Source organism: Anser cygnoides, chromosome 2 (genome assembly GCF_040182565.1).
Source record: "Anser cygnoides isolate HZ-2024a breed goose chromosome 2, Taihu_goose_T2T_genome, whole genome shotgun sequence".
NCBI classification, from domain to species: domain Eukaryota; kingdom Metazoa; phylum Chordata; class Aves; order Anseriformes; family Anatidae; genus Anser; species Anser cygnoides.
Window position 1 is genome coordinate 27,645,559 of NC_089874.1, and position 26,710 is coordinate 27,672,268.

Genomic DNA, 26,710 nt, shown 5'->3' on the forward strand with positions numbered 1-26,710 from the left:
ATGGACACAGTAAGTCAGTAGTTCACCCTCTGGGTGCTGGTCTAGCTTGATAGTCTTAAGGAATTTTATTGCCTTTGTGTTGCACAGGTAGACTCAGCAGGTTAAACCAGTGAGGAGGCAGAGATCACGATACACCTGTATGCAGATCTCTGAGGGGCATTTGTATCCATTTAGGCTTGGTTAGAATTTTCTGTAGGTGCAAAGTTCTGTTCTGACAAAGTTTAAGGCAGATACAGGCCTTGGTTTCTAAGTAAGGAATATATTTTAAGCAACTGATAGATTCTTGGTATTAAACTAGAAATTTTTCTTCCATAAAAATCAGACAGCCTGAAAACTTCTAATTTCTGAGTTCATTTATGGCATGTTTTGTCAATTTTTTACGACTAACGGTGTTTTTCGTGCAGTTTCTTTTTATTTTACTTTATTTTTATTTAGTTGTTGCAATAGAGTATCGCCAAGCTGGGTAGATTAGTGTATTTTTAACCTTAACTGGTAGATTAGTGTATTTTTAACCTTAACTGGTTTACTGTATAGTGTTTAACATATTGGGGATTTTAGGCATTCTCACTTAACAGTTTAAAACCAGGACATACTGCTTCATAAGAAATCTTAAGAAATTAATGCAAAAACCCTAGTAAAACTAGCTCCTTCCTTGCACTGTGCTTCAGTGTTATTTGCAGCTTTGCTTAAAATCACACAGATGTAGATGGTTCTTAAATGCCAACCAAGATGGATCTGCACACTTCTCATAGGCATGGTGTTTTACCTGTATTTGCAGTAATGATAAGGAAGTTTTGAAGAATATAATATTAATATTTTTGCAGGTTTTAAAAGAAAAAGGTTGTCTAGTTTGCCTAATGAGTTGATTGGGACTTCCTGTTAGGTGACATCATTTAGAAATTTGTTTTTACCAAATAGTTCTGTCACATACAGATATTTTACAGTATTTTGCAGATTAATTTGCTCCTTAAAATGGGGGGGGGGGGTAGAGAGGGGGAAATGGTTAAATGGATATCTATTTGATACCTACAGAATGTACAGTTTTAATTGACCAATCTAAAGCTTTGGGTTTCAATCTAGTCCTGTATTCAAATCCTAGCCTTCACAGAGCATGGGACTAGGGGTGTGTCAGTTCAAAACAATTATTCAAGTACTGTCACTGCTCACTAACCTTAGGAAAACATGCAGATACTGACACAATATGTTACCAGTATAATATGTTTTAGTCTTGATCAGACATACTTTTAAAAACCTGTAGTTTGTCAAGAATTAAATCTCACTTAGAGATGCACACGCACATTAAAAATCTGTAACCAATTCAACTTTCAAACAATGTGCAAGTAGCCAATGAAGAAAACTACAGAATGAAAGAGAAAAATCGCCTCCGCTTTAATGTATAAACAATGTTCTCATAGAGCATTGGTCAAGTAATAAATCTTCATATTTACCAAACTTTTATGTAATAGAAATATATATCCAGTTGATAAGAGTTTGTTTTTTATAGCTTCATTTATGGCACTATCACCATCCCCAGAACTCGGAATGTAATAAATGACTCCCAGCAGCAGATCAACTGAATTATAGTTTAATGCAATAGTGATGGGTACAGTGGAGGAGTGATTACGCTGTGCCTGAACACTCCTGCTGGCTAGTCATTAGAGGAACGGACATTGGATTATTTTCTTAGAGTCTTGTTCTGAAGTCCTTGCTGAAGCAAAACTCTTTTTTTTAAAAAAAGATTTTATTGGGTTAGTTCAGGGGCTATAGCTTGAAAAGAAACAGTCCATTAGAGCAAAATAAAAGGTAATAAACTACCTTAATTTCTGTATTGGACACGGACATATTAAAGGCCAAAGCCAGACACTTTTCACTTTAGGGATGCAATAAAAAAGGTTGCACATAGCTTCCAGAAAATTACAGCTGCAGTTACTTATTCTCTTTTCCATCTCATCCCCTTTGTCTTTGTAATAAAAGCTATATTTCAGCTTATATTTAAACAAAATCATTGTATAGCAGTAATTCCTGTTGAGTAATAACTTATTTTTGTCTAGTAGCCAACTGTACAATACAGTGGTATGGAAGGTGTGTGCATATCACAAACTTTTTTGTGATATGCATACCCCAAGAATTTGTCATCTGAAAGATAGATAAGAGATGCATAAATCAAGAAAAATATGGAAGGTTGTGGAGGTGTTAGTTTTTGTTTTTGTTTTCCTTTGAAATAAAGTTGGGATGGTTGTTACCAAGTGGCAATTTGGTCTACATGTTCCAGGGAGCAGGATTTGGGGAATTGTCTTGAAAACTCTTATGAATATAGTAAATTGGAAAAGAAAAATAGCAGCAATAAGCATGGAAATGGTTTATTCAGAGGAAGGAGCTAATGTGGAAAGGGTGGAAATGAGATGGAGTCAGAAAAGGATCTCAGAATGATTTTGGCATCAGCAGTAATTTGGTAATTACCTGGAGCAAATCTTCATGGTCTTAGCTGTAAGGATGCCTAAGCCATGCACACAGCAGTCGAGGTGGGGCCGCACCGCGCTCAGTGCAGCAGGAGGGAGGATCACCTCTTCTGGCCGCTGGCTGTGCTGTGCTCAGGGCACCCCAAAATGGGCTTTGCCCTCCTGGCTGCCAGGGCACGCTGCTGGCTCGCGCTGCGCCTGCTGTCACCGGCACCCCCAGGTCCCTTTCTGCTGAGCTGCCGCCCAGCCCGGGCCTGGGCCTGGCATCGCTCCATCCCAGCTGCAGCACCCGGCATTTGCCCTTGTTGAATTCCGTGCCACTGATGACTGCCCAGTGCTCCAGTCTGTCTAGGTCCCTCTGCGAGGCCTCTCGTCCTTCCAGAGAGTCAACAGCACCTCCCAGTTTAGTGTCATCAGCAAACTTGCTGAGCCTGCATTCCACTCCTGCATCCAGATCACCGATAGAAATGTGGAACAGGACTGGCCCTACAATTGAGCCTCTGGAGCACCTCTAGTGACCGGCCACCAGCCAGATGTAGCCTCATTCACTGCAACCTTTTGAGCCCTACTGTTCAGCCAGTTTATCACCTCGGATAGCATGAATCTGTTCATCTCACAGTTGGCCAACTTGTCCAGAAGGGTGCTGTGAGGGACAGTATCAAAGGCCTTACTGAAATCCAGAAAGGTTTTATCCACTGCCTTCCCTTCATCCACCAACCGGGTGACCTTATCATAGAAGGAGATCAAATTACTATCCGGACTGTGATAACATGCGAGGCCATACGTGAGGTTTTGTCCAGATGGTGTCAGTTATGGAACCGAGAACCAAACTCAGGAAATGCACAAGTTAAGGCTTGATTACACTGTGTTAACTGTTTGTCTGTACACGTCACAGTAACGGCTCTAATTAATGACAACAGGCTATTTTAAAACAGAAATGTTTAAGATGGGACTATGTGGTGCTTTCTGTGCTTAAAAATGATCTTTGCCTTATGCTATGAATTATTTGGTCTAATGTCTTTGAACTTAAAATTGCAGAAATGTAATTGAATTTGCTTCATGTTTCAAAAGCAGATTAGTCTTTGAATTTTTAGTTCAGATTTTCTCTTGCTAAATCACAGTATATGAAAACCTACTTGCATGCTGTATTGCAAGCTTCTGTATTTCTGCCCTACTTCTGAAAGGCAATGCCGAACAGTTGGAACTGTGAGGTAACCTGAGCTCTCTGCAACTAGCATAGAGTTTGTCTTTCAGGATTATTTTTTATTCATTTAGGTTTTATTTTACGTATTTTATCTGTTTGGTAACAAGCCTTGAGGCAGGACAACTGTAACAGGCAGAGGTAATATTTCCTATTAACCACGAATGTCTTTACAAAAAGCTAGACTAGGTTTTTGGAGAGACAAGCCCTTCTTCAGGTGTGAAAAGGAAAGCTGTGGCTCCTCAACCAGATGGCATCTGAGACAGTGGCTCAAAATGTAAACAGCCCCATCCTGGGAAGAAGATGGTTGGTGCTTTTGAAAGGGGAGAAAGAGCTGATGGGGTGGGAAGAGAGATGACAGGGATTCATTTTTTTATAGGGAGAAGACAGGCATTTAGAATTGCTGCAAAACAAGGACCTTTTCTGAGGCTATGGTTTTTAATGTCCATCAGATAAAATTACAGATACTATTTACAAACTGAATGTAAATCTGTAGTCAGCTTTAAACAATCATTTTGAATTGGTTGCTCATTTTCAAAGCTATAGCTTCCAGTTTTAGGCTCAAAGGGTGTCTGAGACCCAAAGCCTAATATTTCTATCTAGTCCAGTTGATCTAATAAGATATATTACATTACCTCTGCCTATAGACTTTGTCCTGCCTGCTGTTCTTAGACCTTTATAACTACAACATCGCTACAGTTACTTTCAAAAGTCACTTGTTATTTGTCCATGCTTTTATTTTTATTATGTCCACAGTTTTATTTTATTCTGGTACCTACCCGTTTTTTTGTACTCTGTATTTCACTGAGACTTTAGGCCTACTCATCCAACTTTTTTCTCCATGCTAAAATTGAGAAAATATACCCCAAAATCCCAGACTAAAAGATATATTGTAATAATCAAAGATCAGTCTGTATACAATTTTAAAGCTTTGTTGCATCATTCTGGCAGTTTTTTCATCTAGTTAAAATCTTTGCTCGTTCGTGGTTTAATCTCCGAAAAAGGAAAAGCTGCATCTGTTACCTTTCCTCCTCAATCTGGCCTATCTGTGCCTTTGAACCTTCTTGTTTTCCTTCCAGCATTTTGTTAAGAAACTAATCTTAAATAATGCTTTTTGACTGACAACCAAAACAATTTCTGTATTATTACTTGATCTTTTGGCAGTTAGGTATGCTAGCTCTTTTATTTTGAGTTCACATGCTTTAACTGTTGTAAAAGTAGTACAAAGATCCTGTTCTTCTTTGGCAAATCAATTTTAGTTGTCTGAGTGTGTGCATGGTAATACTAAGAGGTCATCTTGGATATTTTCCCCTTCGCTCCTACTTGACCAGCCATTTTACATCTACCATAATCTAGTATGTGGGTTCTCTGGCAGGTTTGGGATCTCTAGCACTTGTTTTTCAGTGAGATAAGTAGACATTATTATCCCAAAGACAGATCTATTATATTATTACTAGATCCATTATATTATTATTAGGACCAAAGCAAAGCATGCACTTCAAATGGCAAGTCGAGCTTATTTAAAGTGCCACCCCAATTTAACTTTTCTCGCAGTCCTACTAAATGCAGCACTTTTGTTTGTCCGTTGTTTCCAAGGCAATTATTCGCATACGTTTAAAAAGCAATCAGATCTGGTCTGTTAGGTCAAGATAATATGAACATAAATGCACGTTCTTACTAATAAGCTTCCCTAAAATATAAAGTAGAAAAACAAATGTAGTGTGAAATGTTATGTAAAACGCAGGCATGGCGTAATTAGCAAAGGACAGTAGAAATGCTGTTTGTTAGGACTTGAATAGTAACAGTCAATTAATTTCTCACAACGGGAAACAGCAAAGCATTTAACAAAGAAACATCATCTGTCTCTGCAGCATGAAGGCTATACAAAGAATCACAAAACTGAGACAATTAATAGATCAGAAGTCATGAAGTTGTTTTTTTAAAAAGAGTGTTTCTTTGCAAATAAATCTGTGTATGTTTTAATAATAGATTTTTTTTAAGTAGCAGATGAGTGATGCTGTTTTATATAAAAACAAATACATACACAAAACACAGCTAGGTGTGTAGGTTGTGGTAAATGTGATTGTAGGCTTGATAATCTAGGTATAGCAATCGTCATTCAAACTAACTGCAAAAATCTCAAATTATCAGTTGAAAGTTAGCAAGTAAGGATATGATTAATGTTTCTTCCCTTCCTTTTCCTCAGTAGCAGAATAATGGCAGTGTTCTAAGTTGGAAAAACAGGGAGGCAAAGAAACATTGTTCTGTTAGATGCAGAGAGAAAGCTGTTACAAACAAATAAAAAGCTCTTGTAATAGAGTCAAATCTTAATAAAATTTTTTAGCTTTTCTACTTCAATACCTTGAATTGCCCCCCAGAAAGCATTGGTGACTGTGTTAACTCACTAGGCTCTAATTTAGGTACTTTCATTGAATTCCTTGTAATGGATCATGTGGTTATCTGTGTAATTATCTGTGTAAAGCTCATTTTCAGTATATAGATAGTAGAACCTTCCTCCAAGAGTAGGCTCAATCCTGTATCACTAAAGCTGCCTACTTTTCATAGGACTGGGATCAAACCCCATGAGAGGATACAAGGATATTTTAAAGGTAACACAATTAAGGGAAGCAATAACACTATCTGAAAACATTGTTATCTGGAATTTCTGGCTTCTCTGCAGCTTTTCAAAGCATCATGTGTCAGGGCTGTTGGAATAGTACAAATTTCCATTTAGTCTCCAAATCACATGGGGATCTGTGTGGCATTTTTTTTTGTAATGGGGGTTATTTTGAAGAAGACTGATGCCAAGTAGATGTTCAGGAGAGTTTTAAAAGATGTGCTAAGTTTGCTAATAGTAACAGCTGGTCTTTACTCTGTTTACTTAATGATTTTAAAATTTCTATTACAAAGCATACATAAATTGGTAGTACTCCTCTGGTTATGAGGAGAAAAAAATCCTTCCCTCTTTCCCCATCCAACATTAAAAAAAAAATAATAAAGGAAGGAAATATTGGGCCTCATTTAAAATGGAGAGATAAAAATGCAGTCCTAATGTAAGTCAACTCCAGAAACAGTGAACAGGAAGGGAACAGAGTGGGGGGAAAAACAACTTGATTCTGCATTGCCTCTTTTACCCACAAATGAATGATGCCAACAAGAATATGGACTTGTTGGAAATTAAGTAAAGCGATCCTTCTCAAAGCACACAAAGAGTAAAATAAATGTCTGAGTTGTAGGCGTTCTGGATGTGGTTTTTATCTGCTTCTGGGCCAATACAGTAGTTGTTAGTCACTGCAGCCTAGCCCAAGGACCATACATAGTGTAATATTCTTGATCTAGTGGTGCTGCAGTCAGATAAGAGCATGCAAACCTTGTCCAACAGTTAACTGTTTTCTCTCTAGTTTGCATACTTACAACTTTTTTCTTCTTCTGCAGTGTTTTAAGACCTTTGTCCACTGTAGAGGTAATTTAAGTGTAATGTTGGGCAATAGTGGCAACATCCTAGAAATTGTGAATGCCCCAAAACACTTGGTACTCAGAGTTTGAAAATGTACTAATATTTTAAGGAATTACAGACTCAAATGCAAATGAAATTTGGGGTATGCACAGCATGGTGTTTTACACTGAATCCCAGGTTGCAATTTAGAGAAGTCATTTGGATTCCATTGGACATGCATGAAGTGATTTTTTAAAAAATTCCTCTCTTTCATTTTCAGCAGAGCTATAATAGCTTTTTTTTCCCCTCTGTGGGGGTACTGCTCTGCCATTGCAACTATAAAATGCCAGTAGCTTCTGCTGTAAAGAATTTTAAGGAAATATTCTATTTATGGGTAATTTCAAAGCAAGAGGAATTTGAAAACAATCCCTCATGCCTGCCCCTGGAGAAACCCATCACAAATATTTAATATAAAATAGCACCAAAGAAATGGTGCTTTATTACTGGTGGACTTGTGTATTAAAACTTTGTGCAGTAAACACTGTCCTACTAACGTGTAATAAGTGATGAAATTTTAGAGCTCAATGGATTACTGTTTTTTGGTTGTTATCTGAAATTGTCTGTAATGTTATCTGCCATAATTGTCCTTCAGTATTCACACACACCCCAGTTCTGAGGCACAGTCCAGCACTAGCTTCAAGTACCATTCTTATAACATCCTTTTGTTTAAAAAAAAAAAAAAAAGAGGCAAGATAATTTGTGAATAGTGGAGACTAATCTCATGGGGCTTCACCCAAGAGGCTCCCACTTAAGGTGTCGATAGGACTGATGAGTTAATTTAACAGATCTGTGTCACCAAGAGGGGCTTGGCCTTTTCTCCCCTGCGCCTAGAGTCAGTCTCGCCACTTGTCTGATTTCTTGGTAATTTGATTCATTTCGCTAAGCTGGTGAAAAACAAGTCACCCCCCCCCCACACACACACATGTTGGGGTTTCCTGCCTGCTTAGCAAACTGAACTATCAGCAAAGCGTCAGGTGAAGAGCAGATAACGGTGTGAAGGGCCAGCTCTTCTGGTAGCAGCAAGGACTTAATTTGGTCCATAATTTGTAAGAAACAAAGTCGTGTTACTTCAGGTAAATGCTTTGTAAAATCAGCTTGAGATACCATTCAGAGGTCGTGCATTTTGAGCTGCAGTAAAAATGCAGAGATGCTCTGCTGCTGTTGAACAAAGGTGCAGCAGTAATGAGAGCACAGAAAGGAAGTGGCAGAACTGCACAGAAGAGCTTCATTAAGAGTAAAAAAAAGACAGGAGGTGTTGAACGAAGGGATGACTTTTTTTGTTCTGCTAGCAGTAGCCCTGGAGGATGAATATTGCTGTCAAGAGCCTCCGATCTAAGCCATGGGGAGTATCTTTTAGCCCAAAGCAGCACAGTCTTCCCAAATGTTAATTCCCATTTACCTTAACTTGTAAAGGGGCCCAAGCAGCATTATGGCATATTTTTCTGCTGTACCATAAATAATTTTCTAAACCTTTAACTGTTTTTAGCCAGTAGCTTGATGTTTGCATTGCTTCATTAGACTAAAGAAGCAATTGATCACTAAACAAATGTTTTATTAGTTAAATGAAAGTTTGCAAACAGCAATATGCTGATTTTGTGTACTAGTTACTCACTAGTTACATCACTCCTCTCATCTCAAAAATGTGCAACTGATAAAACCAACCTTTGACAGTTCTCTGAAATGGTGCAAATTTAGCAAGAAGTATGACCAAAAGTATGCAGAAGCCACTTGGCCTCCGATCTAATGCTGAGAAAGGAGGTCACCATGCAAACTGGGTGGTGTCTTTGTGAAATGTGACAGTGGAAACTTGGCCACACAGTGGCTCTGGTAGCATAGACTGAAGCCTTTGCAGGCAAGTTATATTACAAAAACACAAAGCCTTTCCTTTCTTCTCCTGCTCTGTATGTCAGTGACTTCAGCCTCTTAGTCTTATCTTCCAGGTCTGTAGCTTGCCACTCACGCTGCCTCTTTCCGAACTGACTTACTACCTTCTCAGGGCAAAGTTGTGTCAGTAAGTGCTGTGTAAGGAAATAAAATTGTCACCTATCAGGATCGATAAAACAGAATGCAAACTATAAAGCACATCCTTCACTGACTTTATACGCAATCGCTGCTCTGGGTTGCTCACCCATGTCTTGAATGTTGGGGTAGAAAAATAATAAGGGAATGAGAAGGTAAACTTCATGGGATATGGAAAGTGTTCCATCTCAGTAAAAAGATGCTAGTGTTGCTTTTTCATACATGTCCACTTATTTTTAATGTTAGCGTAGCAGTACTGAAGCTAATCCATTGTCTCTTTCAGTTGTCCAGACAGAAAAGGACTTGTATAACTTTTTTTTTTTTTGAATGGAAAAAATGTGGTGGATTCTGAATCTGGAGCTGTTGTACGTTTCCAAGCATTAGTATCAGCACTGCTATTTTCAAATTAATGGAAGTGCAGATGACTGAGAACAAAGGGTTCATGTGATTTGAATGGTTTTAATCCTGGATTATTTTAGTCAGAACTCGACCTTAAAACATACTAATACTAAGTGGGAGGAAAATGCATGGGATTTTACTGCTTTTCATAGCAAGTGACAATGTATATAGCTTGTTCAAAACATTTATCAAGATTTACTTCTAAACAAAGATTATGATAGTATCCAGTTGATTCCATTACTGCTAGGATATTTTATCAAAGTGGGAATTGAATCCAAACACTACCTCTTGCCCCTTGGAATACTCTTAGGTCTGTTTATTTCTGCTTCTGATATTATTTTTGATCTAGACTTTGGAGATTGTGCCTTGCACTCTGTCACAAAATCCCCATCAATCTTAACTAGCTGGGATTTCAGAAAAGGTATTTTATCGCCTTGTAATACCCAGCACAAACCTTCATACCGGCTAAATGACTAACAACGACTGCTGGATGTATATGGTGCATTTTGGTGTTCATAAAGTTATATCGATTGTGGTTAGTTTTTATTTTACTTTTCTAAATGTCTGAACAAGGTTAGCTTCCTTTTGAAGTAGCTATTTACGAAGAATGTGTTTGTAAGTGCAGACCTCAAGACTTTTTTGAAGCTGACTCATTTTTGACCTTAGTTTACATGCTCTTTACTTGCTTTCTCCTGAGCCCTTGAGGAATGTCACCTGATTTATCTTACCAACATTGCTGCAGTAGCAGATCTTCCATCTGAGTGAATTGGAGAGTATTATCAAAAATAAAAACTACAATAGTAGTTTCATAATAACTCTGTTATGGTTAAAAACAGTTTCTTTATTTTGCATCCTAATGATTCTGCATTTCATTTAATTCAGAACCTCCTGACTGGATAATGTTCTTGATAACGCAGTTATTACATTATTAAAGATCAGACTCTTCTCTTAACTTGCTTGGTCTCCCTGTTAAGAAAATAGCCAAACAAATAATCCATAGAGTGCAAAAATGGTGTCACAGGAGGTGCACAACATAATACATCAAATGGATTTTTCACTAAAAACTTGTAGTATTTGTCTCTCCCCACCCCACTCTCACATGTTTGAATTCAAGTGAGACATTTTCCTTGCTGGGCCCACCCGTGATTGAATGATGAGCTTTGAATCAGGGGAACAGCCAGCAAAGAAGTACCTTGGTCACTCTCTAAAAACCTTGGAGAGCTTGGAGTAGATAAGGATGGGAATATTCAAAAGCGAATGTAGGTTCAGTAAGTAGGTCCTGGGGGTCCTGTCAGTCCCTCCTTCTCCCCCTCTGCTCCTTGCACATGACAGTTAACCTAAAGAAAAAAAAAAAAGTTGTTGAGAATGAGAATTATGCTGGTGTTTTTCACGAGGGCTGGAATTATTGCTGCCCTGACTCCTATGGATTTGTCTCATGTTTTATTGCAAGATCTGGCTGAAGGTTTTTCTGCAGTTGGAGCATTACTTTCTGTCTGCCCCACTGCTTTGTTCATGAAACTTGTGAAGATGTAATTGGTTTTGAGACTTGCGTCCATTCGTCACTTGGTCGAAATGGCTGGCTTGTTCCTCTTAGAAGACCACATTGAAATAGCGGCTGTTGCACGCATTGTGTTGAATGTGGTTTGTTTTTTTTATTTTTTTTCAATCTTAACATGCCCTGAATATTGCTGGAAACTGTACTTTGGGGAAAAATTTTAAACACTGTATCTCTTTACTGAGTTATAGCGTATAGAGTAGTGTGCATAATTCTCCAAATACCAGAAATTCAGCAATGTTTTCATGTGAGAAGCCTTTTCCTTGCCAGGTGGGCTCCACAGAGCCTGAATTTTCCTTGGCTTCTGAAGTAACGGCGTTGAAAATGGAAAGCACAGCAGGATTCTTTTCTCTGTCTTTCGATAAATGTGTATGCTAGAGTGAAAATCAAATGCATTTTCAATATGTTAGGCTTTGTTCTTAGCATTAGTGTAGAAAATTCATATTTCTATTTTGTATGCAGTCTTATTAAAGTGAAAATATTGTTTGACAATTACTAAAGAGTAACTCTAAAAATGAAGTAAAAAAGTACTTCTGTTTAACAAAGTTCAAAATTCATGCTGAATTTAACTGCTTGAAAGACAATTAAAAAAATGGAAGTGGCAGAATAACTTTGTGACAGGAGCTGCAGTTAAACCCTTGTAAATCCTTATTTTTCTTAGGGACAAAACTTTTCTGTTAAAAAATAAAATAAAATACCCAAACAGATCAGTTCTGTGCCATGGAATATAAGGTTTTCAGAAAACAGTCATTCCTTTGAAATCTTTATTGTTTGTTTGCAGATAAACATTTACTTTCTCTTCATCTTTCACAGTGTCTTTTTTCTTTATAGCAGAGACTAAAAAAAAATCTTTAGAAGCAATTTACAAACCTGCTAACCTTTTCACATGGAGTGTATTGATTTGTGAAGCAAAACCCATCAAATAGTTTGTTTTCAAAATGCTGATTTTTTTTTTTAAATACTTAAAAGATATCCAGTGGTGGTAGTTTATTATCCTCGGTTACTACTCTCAGACTACATTTTAAAAGCAACAAAAATTTTAGTTTTGCTTGAATTTAATTTTGCTAAAATGCTGCAGTGATATGTATAGCCTAAAAATTATCCTCATTAATTGGTAACACAAAATCAAACCTTTTCCAACTCCTAAAGATAAAAAGAAAAGTAAGGTAGATTAAGTTTTTGGTTTTCCTCTTATTCTGTGCTAAAAAGATAATATTCTGATGCATTGTATAATGTCTACTCTGTATTTAACCTGGTATGTCTTAATCTAGCTCAAGTACAATAGGAATAAAGGCAAAATAAATTAAATGGTGATAGGGAGGCTACAGACAATATTTTAAAGAAAATTCCCTAATGAAACTCAACTTTTTTTTTATGACCTAATTTGCCCCACTTTGACTGTAGCGAGATTGTTTTATTTCATATGTTGTAGAAAAAACAGGTAAGTTCTTGGAGTGCAAGTGATCAGGGGTTGACTGATATTTTGTCTTGATGAATAAAATTATGGCTTCTTTCTATCATTGTGTTAATACATATAAATAATAGTTATTATTATATCTCTCTTGAGTTATCGTATCACTGAATATGGCACTCAACAGCATCAGTAGTGATCAGCTGATGAGCAGTATCTCATGGGATATTTTTTTGTTTAAAGTTGAGCACTGCTGTTCCTATTTAATAAATCTGCGAACTTGTTGTAAATAGTTATTAAGGGCATCTCCAGGAACCCATGGGGTGCGTGTGTGCATGCTTGGGGGAGGGGTTGTTTTTGGTTTTGTTTTTTTTTTTAATTCATAGAGGAACACTGACGTAGAAATCAAAAGTCCAGACTAAAAAGAAAACACTTGTTTCCAGAATAGAGGAGACCTTTTTTCTTCTTCGTCTTCTTTTCTTTTCTTTTTTTAAAGTCTTTGACAATTTGGGAGTAGTGTGGTTTGTTTTTATTGTGAAAACTCTCAGGAAGAACAATTCATAGTCGGTGCCATTCTTCCCAGCTGAATGGTGCTCGGTTTGTGAAATGGAGCAGCTGCGGTAGTTTTAGCTTGGCTCACAAAACCATTTGCTTTTTAATCAAGAACTTCAGATTCTGCGGTGGTTGTTCATGATGGAGATGGCCAGCCATGCCCTGTGAGACAGCTGTAGTATAATTGAGGCAGACTATGTGAAGCAAATATAAATGCCAAATGGGTGTCTTAAAAGCAGAATATTCCCTAAACTGTTACTGAATTTTTAAAGGGTTGAGAAGCATTTATACAGACAGGAATTTACTACGCGATGAAACATTTTACATATAAAGATGTTCTTAAATATATTGCATAAAAAAGGGTTTAAGTCTTCAGTATTAGCATGGAAGTTATAGCATGGAATAATAATGCAGGTTTTGGTGACAATGTGTGTGTACATAACCGTACACCAAGAAATGCTCCACTTTTCCAAAAACTTTGTTACAAATATAGCTGAGGTCTCTTTCTTAAATTGTCTGGGATGTGTTGTTTGTCTGCATGGCAATACTTTAATACATGTCACACTTTAATACATATGCTTATTTTAACAAATAAAGTTGTTTGTATTTTATCAGGTGGAATAGAAGGCTACTGGAGGCACCAAGGGCAGTCATTAATCTTCAGTGGCAGTTACACATTTAGAACTTTTTGAAGCAGGTTAAGTACGGGGAAATAAGTGTTCCATCCCCTATAATGTGAAACCTCAGACTGACAGTTTGTTTTAGAAGGGAATTTTCTAAATAGCAGTGTTTGACCGAAACAAAAATATCTTTGTTTCAGATCACAAATCAGAAAGTGCTGCCCATGTGAAAGAAAAAAAAAGAAGAAAAAAAGAAAAGAGAAGAGAAAAGAAATTGAGTTTTAACATTTTGTAGTAATTCTATAGTCACAGCTAATAAGTAGTTTGAACTTGAAGTGGCCAGTTGTGTTTCATGCTGAACTATACATTCCTCATATACGTGACCAGTTTGCTATGGATCTGTGGTTAATTATACAGATCAGAGTGTTTCACTCTTTCCAGACTAGCTATTTCATTCTGTTGATGCCTTTTACATAACATTTAGCCTAACGTTTTTAAAAAAATACTATTTCCAATTGTATAGAGGGACCCCTGAAGATAGCAGTCCTTGTGGCAGATACTGTCTTGCTCCTCGATGTCCTCCTTTGTTTTCAAACACTTTGTCCCATTTTATGTTTCCGATGTGTGCAGTCTCTAACCTCTTTGATGCTGACTAATTGGGGGGGGTGGGGAAGACAATGTAAAAGGGTTAATCCGTTACACTGGTATTAATGAGTCAGCTGGATCCCTGCCATTCTCTCTTTTCTGGTTCACTTAGCACCGATTATCACAAATGACACTTAGTTTTGTGGGGAGCAAGCTGGGAGGATGGCAGGTAAAGCAGACCTCGGACAAGAACAGCCTTGGTCTCAGGTTAATACAGGTAAATATATCCATGCCATGTGGGTCGAGATAAGAAAATAATCCTGTTTTCCTGCTGGACCCCTGGGATCACTGGGAGTGTTGGTAGGGCTGGGATATTTTAAGCTTACATGTGGTAAATCGAAAAGTGGTCCGGTGGCGCTCTGAACCTCCCTTCTCTGATGCGCTGCTGGAGGCTCTGGCTGTGGGTGTGCTCACCTGGCACCGTGTGTTAGAAGTCAGGTGATGAAAGAAGAAAACCATTATTTGCATAGCTGTGCAACTATTTGCAGGGTCTGCGCAACTGAAAGCCCCCGTCTTAAACCCAACATCTCTTGTGACATTAATACAGCGGTAATGTTTCTATGATCTATTCTGAGCTTTTAATTTATGATTCTGGGAAAGTAGTAAAGAGACGCTAATTCCAAGATGTAGTGTGTTTTCATTACTTTTGATTGCAACTACTACAATAAACTGATTAAAGCAGCAGATGGGAGAAGGAAGTCATGCTTCTGAAGGCTTTTGTAGTTGTTGCTTTTTACGGTGCTTTTTATTAATTTAGAAGCAAATTCAAGCAAGGCAAACTCTGAATCCCTGTCTTATATGTATACATTGGAAGAAGCTTTGAGTCCAGACAAAGCATCTGCTTCTGTCCCCTGCTGCTTCTGGCTTGGATCTTCCCATGATTAAGGCAGAGATCCATGTTCACAGGTCATTCTTTCACTGCAGGCATTGTTTTGCCTGCACTGATGCCTAAAAGGAAGCATATGCGGGGCGGCAGCAATTTGGGATGGACCTCAGGTAGCTAAAGGGGGTGGGGGCATCTCTTGTGCTCTGAAGCATTTTCTTCTTCCCCAAATCTCTTCAGTGGCTGGGGGCTGTCGAAGCATGCTCACATCCCCCATCTGAACTTGCTGTCAGTATAGCAGAGCTTTTCTCCGGATAGCAGCCTTTCAGGAGCGCTGCCTAGATAAGATCTCCCTTCATGCTGCAGAATGCCGCAGGAATCAGCAATTAGATCATTTACAGGAGTGTTTGACTGCAGATTCCTTCATTTGGGAGCAGTTCTTCCAACTTCGTCACTGGATGGAGAGACACTTCCCTGCATATGGAGCAGGTGTATAATTTAGGTGCCTCCTTGTCACCTTTTGAAGAAGTCTATTAGCAACAGCAGCATGGTCTCCTAACTTAGGTGTCTGTGTTGAGCTGTTCCCTTCCCCAGTAAATGAGCCCCAAAGTGGTCTGTGCATTTGTACACCACACCTACATTTTAGCACACTCTAAACAGGCATGGTCTTCTATCTTCCAAGATGCCTAGAAGTTGGAGACTGGTTTTGAGGCCTTAGTTCCTAATTAATCCCTGTAAGGCAGGACGGTAAAGCAAAGGAATTTTGTCTAACGACAAAAGCTTTAAAGTTAACTACTGTGGGATATCTCAAAGGCAAAATCCTTTATGTCATCTTCTCTCGTGTCTGATCTTACTCATCTTAGAGTTGTTTGGCCAGTATTGGTTTTGAGAGAGAGGATAATCTGATTTTATCAGCTTGTTGCCACCCAAAATCAAAGGTGCTACTTTCCTCCACTTCAGTGGATCTTCCTTTGCCTAGAGCTCCAATGTTTCCTGGACTTCCTTGTAAATCAGCTCAATTCTCAGAAAAAAAGGTGTGAGGATTTCTGCTGGGTTAGGTTGCAGCAAGGCCAGGGCCTTTGAGGGTGAGGGACGAACAACTCCCTTCCTCAGTGGCAGCAAGCAGTTCAGTCAGCTCTCCTGGTCTCACAGAGCTTATCCAAGCAAAAATTGAAGACGACTGATCATATTGCACACAGCAATAGTTGCTCTGTTGAGGAAATCTCCCTGTCTTAGGCTAGCTCTTTGTAGACCTGGTCTGATCTTATGGCCTCTTGACAGAGGGCCAGGTCCTTCATCCCACTGCAGACTCTGCAGTCTTTCCATTTGATTTTCTGCAATTTTGTGAGCTGTTTCTCTTCTGGGTTAGTGTTGTGTTGTCCTAGCAAAGGGAATTGGCTCAAAGGGGTTGAGTGATAGAGCCAGGGAAGGGAAGAGAGAAGACAGAGTGCTGATGAAAAGGGAAGAGTGAATGGAAACACATCCTTGCGCATGGGTGAGCTGCTCAATTACCTCCTAATGTCTCCTGGGGCAGTACTATTCAGGTGCCTGCTAGTGAGCTGGATCTACTGACTAAGATGACAGCAAATTTAGCCAGAAGAAAGAGTCCTTTGGGATTAGAGAGCTGAACCGAAGCCCTGAGGAACAGGACTAGCTCCAAAATGGCTGAGGTCAAAGGCAAGAGCAAACAGCCCGAAGCAAAGAGGAAGGAAGGGCCCATACACTGTGGCAGCACTGAGTTGGCCCGATGGCAGCCATGTGTGGTATGTGTCCCGTGGCAGTGCTTGTGTTTGTAGGCCTCTGGGCACTCAGCCTGCCTTCCTCACCCCTTCTTAGAAGGAAACCTGTAATCATTTGCCTTCGAGGCAGATGCCATGTTCTTTGGGGAAGAAAGGAGTGTCATTTTGAGCTCATGGCCCTGGGTTTTATTTTTTCTCCTATTTTTTTGTCACATACCAGGCTGCAAAATGATTGTGGGCAGGTTGTGGCACAATAATTTCAGGTTCCAAATACAGGATGATGCTTCTGAGGATGTGCTTCTGAGGAGAGTACATGTAATACAATAACTTCATTATGGAAACTGAATTTGGTCTTGTTTGGGGAAAATCATTAATCTACCATAGCAGCTGCCTATCAGATACAAACGTTCAGGTCTTTATGACCTAGAAATTCAACTGCTAGTCCTCAGCCAGTTGAATAGGATCCCTCTGTGTGGGCTGGGTTAGTTTGCTGGCTTGTTTTATATGAAAACAGCACAGTGATAGTGTTGGTCTATGCTTTTCTCTAAATGAGTACTGAATTCAAAATTAAGGTGGTTAGGAATGTGGCTAAAAATGGGAAAGAATATGGCTATCACTGTTTCGGTCTCAACTTTGCAAAATTCCCCATCTTCAGGGTTCATTTAAGTGCATCCTAAACAGAACTTATAAAAGTTGCACAACCTTACATACATTTTTATTGATATACCAACAAGAAATAAAGTACTTGACTGGGCTCTTTGACCAAGTAAAATTTCAGATTTTCCATAAAATTATTTTGCCTGTAATAATTCTTAAAGCCAATTTGCCTAAATTCTGACAGACCTGTCATCCAGACTAACGTTGTTTACTTCAAGAGGTGGCTCCTTGAACGCAGCGGTTCAGCTTTGCATGGTGGGTGTTGACTTGTCTGGTTCCCAGGGGCTGCCAATGCAAAAGCTAATGCAAGTTTCTCGAGAGGATAAGGCAAAAGACTAGCTGTGCTGTTGACCGCTTGGGAAGAAAAGGGGGAAAACTAAAAATATTTATTTCTCTCATTTCTTACAACCCACTGATATCGGTAATCTGTTCTGAAGAAAAAACGAACAAACAAAAATTCCTCATATAATAATTTGTTCATTTTTTTCTGTTCTGGTTCAATGGGCTGAGGTGGCTGACAAGACCTCAGTGGGAGTCACCACAAAGACAACTGCAGGAGCAGCGGGGCATCAATGGGACCAGGGGATGAGGCAGGGCTGCTCCTTTTGGCAGCACTGAGCTGTGAGCCTGGCTCAGCCACGTGGTGAAAACTCACCCTTGGGTAATAGCGATCGTGCTACAGATTGAATGACACTTCTTCAAATAGCAGCCAGATGGGAGTTGCCAGATGTGTGTGGTTTGTTTTTGTAGGGTGGCCTTGGCTGTTTTCGGTGTGTTGGGTTTCGAAATAGATACTCAGTTTTCATGCAATGACACAATCATTCTGCAGAAAAGTTGCATGTGTTGGGCATACCTGGGAACTTGACACTGAGCAAGTAGGTAAGCTGGAAAAATCTGTACATCAGACTCTGAATCAGTCTGCCTGTTGGATGTGGGGGAATCTAGCAGCCTTTGTACTGCTGAATCTTGCAAGCTTGACAGCCTGGGACAGCTTCATCTTTGAACATTAGGATGTTTTTCTCAGAAGATCTGGTAACCCCTGTTAACATCGCTGAAACATTGCCCTGTGTCTTGGGCTCCCATAAGCCTGAAGTTCATTGGAAACCCTGGCTGCAGGGCATGAAACCCACTGCAGGTCACCCCACCAGGTCCCAAGGGCTGCTGGGGAGGTGCGTGGTTGCTGCGTCGGGAAACCAAAAGTGCTGCTTGTCAAAAACTGCCTGTCTCCCTTTGTGCTCTTGAAGCTGGCACGGTCCTACATGGGTTCCTTGTCAATGGTTTTGGACAGTTAAAACACTTTGGTTTCAGTTGGAAGATGCCATTTCCTTGCAGAGTTCAGGGAAGGGAGTAATGTACAGTGTAGGCATAACTTTGCATATATGATCATGTCCATCAGGCAATTCCACAGCATGAATGATAAAAGTTAGAGCCAGCTGTGGTCTTTGTTAAGTTTCTCCATGTATGATAAGAATACAGTACAAAGCCCTGGCATATTTTTTTTTTTAATGAAAAATTGAAATACTGAACGTTTTTTAGTCATTTCTTCCTCTTTGCTTTGTGGGCAGTGTTAATATCACTTTTTTTTGTGTGCATGCAAATGTTTTGATGTTTCATTGAACAGCATAAGCAAAAACATTCCAGCTAGACTTTTTTGATCTGTTATCTTTGTAAACAGATATATTAACATTTTTTTCCTTTATTTTTCAGGCTACATAAACTATGCTTCTCTGTCTCTTCAAAAATTCTTGTTTGTCACTTTCTCCCCCCACTATTTCTTTAATAGCTTCTGCCTTCCTCTTTGCATGATTTTAAAGAATTCTGCTAGTGCTTTTTTGTGCTGATGCTTTAAATTTTCACAAATCTGTGCCATTCTGTGTAAGACAGAAATGCAGTTGAAGGCCCAAGCGGTTAGTGGTTAGAGGGCCCATTCAGTGGTACTGAATCAAACATACTAAAAATCTGTGAATGTTTGATGCTATTTATCCCATTGTCTTCAAAATCATGTAGTCTACTGATAATATGTTAAAGTGAACATTTCAAAGTTATTTACCTACAAGTCAAAAGTAAACAAGAAGTTCTGTGCCATGGTTTCTTCTACAAATATGGATTTAAAATAAAGTTCCTAGAAGTACTAAACCTGCTTAAACCACAAAAGTAATCGGAAAATAACACTTTAATCCTACTTAATCCACATTATTGACCTATGTGCTCTAAATAAATAAATAAATAAATAAAAATATGCAGTCCTTTAATCATTCATGTGAAGCTGGTTATTCACGAGAGAAGTCTGATCCAAAGATTAGCTACTGTGCTGTTTTTGCCATTTCTGAGGACAGGTTAAATGGATAGGTGTTTTATTTTGTGAGGAAACTGCCTACTTGTCAACTTCTTTCGTTAGTTTACTTTTCAATTTTATATGTCTTTCCTAAGATTAAAGTAAAGCAGATGGTGGTAGCAATACAATAAAATTAATGTTAGAAACCAAAACTAATATTTCAAGAAGTTTTGGAGGCAGAGACGCTTTGCTTGTTTCATTAAACAATGTATTATAATTGCTTTTGGATGTAGGTTTTCCTTTTTTTTATTCAGAACCTCTTTATAACAATTTTGAGTGTATTCCCAAACTTGTGTTTGTTACTATGCAAACTCCTAACAGAGAACTTACACTTCTTTTTAGAGGAAAGCAAAATATGCTCTGCTCTTAAATATTCTGCAAGCGTGTGTCTGAAATGCAAAAGCAGCAGTGGATATAGCATAAGTTTTTCCACTTAAAATTGATGTTATATAGATTGTCCCAGTGATAAAGGATTCCAGCAATCAGGCTGCCTTATAGAAAATCATTGGGAAAAAAAAAAAAAAAAGGGGAAGGGAACTTTGTGAGCCAGAATATTTATAAGCCTTGTCTAAAGCACGTTGGATAGAAGCTTGGATATTATGACTTAACTTCTGCATCAGGTGTATTGGCACGTGTGTCACACAGGCACATACCCACTGTGTATCAGTGCATTCGTATAACTTTATGTGAGTTGTTTGTTTTAAATTCATTCTGCTTAACTTTGTTCTGGAGTTGAGTGAGGGACTACCGTGTCTTTGGGACCATGGTAGCACTCTAAATTGGAAATGGTGATGACTTCGGAGAAGATTTTTTACAATTACATACCATGAAAGTTACGTTAAATGAGTGTTCTGTCTTATGTGTTAATTCTTCTCCCAGGAAGTATTAACTCAGCTTTCAGGGTTTCTAGAAGACAAAAAAAAAATTCTTAATAACTAACAAAAATAACTAACATGAATGTCCTAGGTAGCTGCTCATGCAAGGCAGAATAAAACATGGTGTTCCCTGGAACAGGGGAAACGCTGGCACTCAGTTTCTCAACAACCTCTTTGAGGATTGCTTAGTCCTACTCCTCTACAATAGCCATAGCTATTTCCCTGCATTATTTAGGGACTTTTGCTTCTTGCCCTTCCCTTGCCATCATTCACAGGGACCAGCCACAGTAATATTTGCTAGTTGTGCTACCAGCAGGCCAAGAAGAACAGAGAGTGCAATGGGTTTTTCCTTTAGCAGCGGCATTACTTTTGGTCTCTTTTCACTACCCAGCTGCAGATGATTATATTCTGTAAAAATCTGGTTCTTCTGTATCTGTGCCAGTTTGAACCACATTTGACAATGTTTTCCTGTCTTATCAGGGATAGAAAGTTGGTCATGTAAATCCACTTCCTTAGGAAAGCAGGTTAAATTTACATTTACATCAGGTTTTCTAACATAATTTGCATTTATGTAGCAACTTTCACATGCAAATATGCGACAATCAGCACCAAAATTTTTGTCAGGCAAATCATTTCAATGCATGCTGGCCCTATTGGCATGCAAGTTCAGTGTCTGACTGAACAGGCAGACCACGCTGCAGATTTTTAAGTGCTAGGAAAATGCTCTTCTGTCCTGACCAAAGTGGGCTTCAAAATGCTGTTTTTATTCTGGCCTGGATTGCCTTCAGAACCACACAGTGAATAAAATGGGGGGGGGGGGGGGGGGGGGGGGGGAGGGAGGCTAACCTCACAGTGGAATGAGGATAGTAAAATAATCTTAATTTCATAGTGAAAAGTAGAGTGTTATAATAAATGTTTCTTTCTCAGATAGGTTTTATTGGTTAGTTGAACTAGTAGCAAGGAAATGATACTGCTAAAGGTTTCTAAGGGGAGGTTGCTCACCAACTGTATACTCTGTGAGCTCTACTATTGTCTTCAGCGAAGTTTGTTGTTGTCACTGTTTCCCCGTAGCCTTTTGCCACTCAAAAGGAACTGAAGAGGTAAAGTCTGTTATTGTTCTAAGTTTAAACTTCTTATCGTCCTTCCAATTCAAGTAAGAAAATGCAGGAGGGATTGTGATGATCATGTCTGTCATATCCTCCTCAAAGGTAAAGATGGAGTTAAGCAAGAGACATAGAACAAATAAAGGCAAATAATATTATCTTTACCTCCCTCCCTTGAAAAAGCAAAAAGGAATCGTGAAGAGACTGTAACCTTAGGAGGAAGTCTGGCTTTCAGACTGCTGCTTCTTTTGCTGTTGCTGCACACCAGATTTGCCATATAACAAAGTTGGATTGTGCTAAGTCACTACCCAGGAAGCAGATTTGAGGGTGAGGTGGAAAGGAAAGAGATAATTTAAGTCTAAATTTCTCCAAACATATAACATTTTAAGGGACTTCTTGTTTTATTCTTCACCTTAACACAGACTAGTTATTCTAGGATGGTTGAGCAGGTCTAGACGGCCATGACAGTAAATTCTCAGTGATTATGTAAACAGTAAGTCTAAAGAAAGAAGTAACTAATTTATTAAAAAAAAAAAAAAAAGTAGGTTAGATGGCTTACTTCCCCAGTAAAGTACGATTCACTTGGGCTTGAGGTTGCGTTTACTTTGATATGAAGAGAAGGGGCTTTATTGACAGCTAGAGTGAATGACAGGAAGAATTGAAGATTCTCTAGGAATGTCAAGAACTGCAACTGAATGCATGTGGAGACTGGCCTGTGGCACCTAATCTATGCCTTCCAGGCAGTTTTGTAGATTTTTTTGTAGGGGCAACATTCACGAAAAGTGCTAACACATAATAGATATGGCGTGGCTTATACATAAAGCAATATCAGTAGCAGTAACACAGGAAGAGTAGTGAATAGTTGTGAAGTAGTTGTTGCCCTTAGGCACGGGCAATGCGCGGATAACAAAGAAAGGTGCGGCAACATGTAGGGTAGTGAACTCAAGAATGGGATTTCCAAACAGCAAAATGGATGAGTGAGGTCTGCTGAAAGTGGTGAGGGGATTCGGTGTTTCTGTGGGCCACTTAGAAAGGTTGGTAGGAGAGCATAATGGGGAAAGTAATTACATGGAAGCATAAAACAGAATGGTATTGATCCTTAGCCTTTCTTTTTGCTCGACTTGGAAGTATCATAAGTTTGTTTTCTTTTTTTCAAAAGGGGGGTAAAACAAAAAATCATAAGGAGGAAACATAATACGTCACTGAATGAAATCTACAGCTTTCTTTGAATGTGTCTGTGGGTTGGAGGGATCAAATAGTAAAGGGATAGATTTAAATGAGAGCTGAGAGGCTGTGGAATCTGCATCTTCGGAGGCTTTAAAAATTCATCTGGACAAGGACCTGAGCAATACGGTTTAACTTTGAAGTTAGCTCTGCAATGAACTGGAGATTGGACTAATGTGACCTCCAGGGATCCCTTCCAACCAAGATTTCATTGAATATTTCAATTAATCAGTTTTCTCAAAGACCTCACCACCCCTAGAAGAAAGGCAGGTAACTGCAGGGAGAGGGAATGCTTTGGTCTCAGTGAAGTGGCTGATGATGGATTTGGTTTTAAGCTGTAAGGGTCCGTTGTCTTAGGATCCAGGAAAGCTTTGAAAGAAGTCAAACTTTAAGAAGCTGGATATAAATTATAAAAAATAAAAACACAGAAATAAAAAGCTTTTTGCAAATTTAACAGTATGTAAATCTGTGATACTGAAACTCTACAGGAGATACATGAGAAACTCTCGTAATGTTTTTTCTGTTGCCATCTTCTAAGAGCTACAGCTTGGAAAAAAAAAAAAAGTCTGTTGGGGAGTGTTTGATCTGTGGTCTTGATAGTGGGATGCGGGTTGAGAAGACTGACATAATTGTTTAGCAAGATGGAGACTGCATTAAGATCACCTACAGAAGTATGGGATACCAAAATGCAACCAGGTGGAAATCTGGAGTTGCACTCCTATAATCTTCGGTGGCATGTGCAGAGGTTTGATTTGCTGTTCCTCTTAATAAGGACTGGACCTCTTAGCTTCATATCTGCAAATGCAAGAACATTTATGATAATGTTTACCTTGTTACATTTTCCTCCCTTCCCTTTTTACAAGTTTGAAGAAATGAGTCTTTCTGGGTCCTCACTCTGCAAAGTTTATACAGATTTTCTCATGGTTCATCAGAATAACTAGGGTAGATACTAGTAAGTTTTACTACTGATAAAATGTTCATTTATAGGACCCCATAATGTCCAGCTATAAAAACACTGTTAAAATTCCATATAGGGCTGCCAAAACCCTAGTGTGGGCCTGCTTAGACTAACACAGACCTGTGCTTTAGCATGGGCTTACTCAGACTTCCTTCTCTTTTACCCATATGCAGCATAAACTCTTAAACTTTTGTTTTGCTGAAAATTGCAGATGTGGAGATTCTTTTTGCTGATATATTGGATTTTTAGGAGGTATTATTAGCTTGTTGAAATGAAACTGCTGTTAATATGAAAAGCTTTAATATGAAACCAGGATGAGGTGACCTGAAACTAGGATGACCTCATTGTTTTGCCAACTATACATAGAAGCTAACGAGAGTTAATGTATAGGTTGTACAGCACTAATGCTGTACAAAATGGTTGTCCCACTTTAAGAAAAGAGAAGAACCACTCGTCCATCCATGCCCTATCTCATGCATTGAAGAGGACAGCACCTGGTCAGTGCCTTATTTGATTCAGGTGAATCAGTGAGTGTTACATTAATCTGTAACAGCAAATATCAAATCAAAATTTTTTCCACTTTGCTGTATTTGTATACAATACGTGCTCATTAGCAAAGATTTCCAAAGTTCTGGATACTGCCAGCTTTGTTCCCTGGAACCACCCCACTACAGCCCACAGCTCATTCATTGGGCGAGTGGTGCCTGGAAAATTTATATCTGGAAATATATATATGGAAAACATCTTTGACTGATGTTCTGGAGTGGCAGCTCTGCACTCTTCTTTGGTGCTAAATGTGGCTGTGGACTCTTCTTAAAAGCAACTGTGGCTATTGAGACAAGGTTTGAGGATGGAAATGGCAGGGAGGAGAACAGCAGCAGCTTGGAGTCCATTGCTGATTGCCCGTGTGTTGTGTGCACAGAGAAAGGAGAAGAGGAACTTTTTACTAAATAAGCTCGGATCTGGAAACCAATGGAAGTTGAAGTTGCCGGAAGCTGCTAAATGAGGCTGAGAGAAGAGCAGGGCTGAAAAGCAATACTATCAAACCACACTTCTGCACACAAGTGAGATTGTAGGCAGACCTGAGAGTCAGATGATCGGAGGGGAGAAGGAACTTCAGTACTTCCTAAACACCTCCCTAGGTTGATAGTGTTATAATGGTGCAACTGTTGATGAACTGAAGCTTGAAGTTCTGTGATTGACTTAAAATTGGTGTGTCTGGACTTCCTTCCTTATCTGAGGGAAGGAGGGGAAGATTTATGAGTAGGAAAGAGGGTCAAGAAACAGCATTAAAACCTTTATGTTTCCATAGCATCAGCTTCCCTCATTTTCAGATCCTACTAATCCTTTCTTAGAACTGTTTGCCTTTTTGTTTCTAAGCATAAGCCAGAATACTAGAATCCTGCCGTTTTTAGGTAGGATAGAAAAGGCAGTGACAGGCAAGAAATAGTTAAGCAACTAACTAAAGTATAATGGAAAATAACTGTCTTCCTTTTGAAGCTGAATATGACGTGGAAATTTGTGTATTTGATATCTAGTTACTGCTTGCTGTGCTGCGCATGGTTCGCTTTCTCACAGGATTCTTGCACAGAGCAGGACAAATTGCAGACCAAGTTACTCTAACGTGTATTTACAATTCTTTTCTCTTTTCTAAGCTGAGGGTAGGATAGACTTTTAAATGCAGTCTGTTGATCAAGAGACTACACAGCTTGAGGATGACAAAATGCTGGAAGAGGAAAGAGTATAAATAGAAACCCCACTTCCTTGTTGAGTAGAAGCCAAAGTTGTGGTTGAACCTTTATATACAAGAGTTTGCTGAGGTCCAGGTAAATGCCAATTTTTGAAGATGCCAAAAAATCTGAGAGGGGACAGGGGGACGTACCGAGTACATACTGTAGACTAGGATGTGTGTTTCTTTCCTGGGTACCACCTGTATGCAGCTCATGGAAAAAGAAGGTGCCAGTGAAACTTGGGGAAGGTTGGTGCAAATCCAGCACCAGCTCAGAGGAAGGAAAATCTCTGTCTCTGACCTTGGAGTGCAACATCTTTCATTTGGACCTGCAAGAGGCTTAAAGTAACTTAAAAACAGGACTGAGGACTCGAAATACATCCTCATCTGGGCAGTAGGATAAATGTCTACTGCTCTCCTTTCAAACGTGAAAATATATTTCCATTGATAAGTAAAGGAATATTTTACAGGAATGAGCATGACTATTTTCCTGATAAATTCCCCCAGTGATGTCCTGCGTATCATGGATTATGGGGCCGATGTTTGAACCACATTACACTGCACACGGCATCCCTTCGTTTCTAATTCTTATGTTCTCTGAGTAGTGTATGACATTTGAGGTACATGACTTCATTTTTTAATAGGAGTTTTATGACTAAAACTTTGCATAATGCTTTTAAACCAAGGGATATATGAGCCAGGAATCTAATTGTCTTGTAAAATGAATCATTTTGCCTGTTATCTCTTAATTAAAATACAGCTTTAAACTTGCTCTAGTTCAAACAAATTAATTCAAGAAATCTTATAGCCTATATTTATACAGGAGGTTAGGCAGGATGATTACAGTGGTCCCTCTGGCCCTGATTTGCTATTCAGTTCTGATGAAAGACTGACCGGGGGGAGGGAGGTG

At 39.0% G+C, this 26,710-nt stretch overlaps 1 protein-coding gene across 4 annotated transcripts in view; it reads left to right on the top strand.

Annotated features, from left to right (window-relative positions):
- UMAD1 (UBAP1-MVB12-associated (UMA) domain containing 1) overlaps nucleotides 1–26,710 on the top strand; it is an 89,359-nt gene that overhangs the window by 39,340 nt on the left and 23,309 nt on the right. The window lies entirely within an intron of this gene.